This window comes from Leiobunum rupestre, chromosome 2 (assembly GCF_980474605.1).
Source record: "Leiobunum rupestre chromosome 2, qqLeiRupe1.1.hap1, whole genome shotgun sequence".
In the NCBI taxonomy this organism is placed as follows: Eukaryota; Metazoa; Arthropoda; class Arachnida; order Opiliones; family Sclerosomatidae; genus Leiobunum; species Leiobunum rupestre.
The window spans coordinates 4,879,152-4,880,374 of NC_143385.1; positions in this window are offsets into that span (position 1 = coordinate 4,879,152).

Below are 1,223 nucleotides of genomic sequence, written 5' to 3' on the forward strand. Positions count from 1 at the left end.
AACCACAACTATGTCTGCGCGTAGCTCTTTAGTGACATCTACATAAATTATATCATACATTATAATTTATTAAATAGTATTAAAAATTATAAAATCTTTACTAAAATTAATATATTTATAGTACTTATTTTTAAGCTATTTTAAATTCAAACATGTAAATTTAATATAAATTTTAATTCAATGAGTGATCGAGTGAAGAGACATCTATTGACAATTAATGCCAGAACAATAAACAAAAGTACAAAGATGGACGGAAAACGGTTGCCCAAACTAAAAATCGTCGTTTAAAATAAGTCTTCTTCAAAAATCAATATTTTAAGAATTAAAAATTAATAAACATATTTGAATATTATGAATTATATATATCGTTAAGCTCTTGAGTTAATATGCCAAATAGGGTATAGAAATATGAACATATATTAAGTTGAAAAATCGGAGCCGGGAAAAGGGTGGTTTTCAGTTGGTGAACGAGGTTGGGGTTCTGACGGGGCACGTCACTTTCCCAACTGCGACTCTCTACCGACGCTGCGACTCGATGCCAACTAAAAAACGACCTGCTTGTGCTACTAGGGTTTCCAGGGACTAGTAGGCCACACTTTCTAGGAAAATGGGTAAACAGGCATACTTCTCAACTTTTTGCATCAGCCTGTATAACCGAATTATTAGATTCAGCCATGTTTAAAATGATTCTAAAAGTATGTAGAGAAATCTTATTTTATAGCAACCTGGTCATAAGAATCACTATCGACATAAATAAATAATATTTATCAGCTAGGCTAATATCCAAGGCTTTATTAAGGATCTCTAAGGCTTTATTTACTATCTCTATTAGACCAGATTGTATGGATAGGAAGAACACCTGCCAAATTTCCCAGATAAGTTAAATTATGCTTCACGATCACTCAGTATTTGATTAGGCACTTCCCATCTTAACCAAACGTAGATAAGAGCCTTCAGGTCTACTATCTTGAGAGAGTGGTTTGACAATGTTAGTAATGTCGGGATCCCGGTTGAAGTTATTAGAGTGCGCTTGTGGATGCTGTGAAATAACTCAAGCTAAATTTGACTCACACAATCCGTTAATTTAGGATTCTTGGTCCAATTTCTGACAATCCAGATTTAGAAGATGTGTATTATCAACAAAGTTATAATTAAGGAGCATGTTGAACGACGAGATGGCAAAAGGAAAAACCTCACAAGCGTGCCCTTCAACGCGTCCGAAG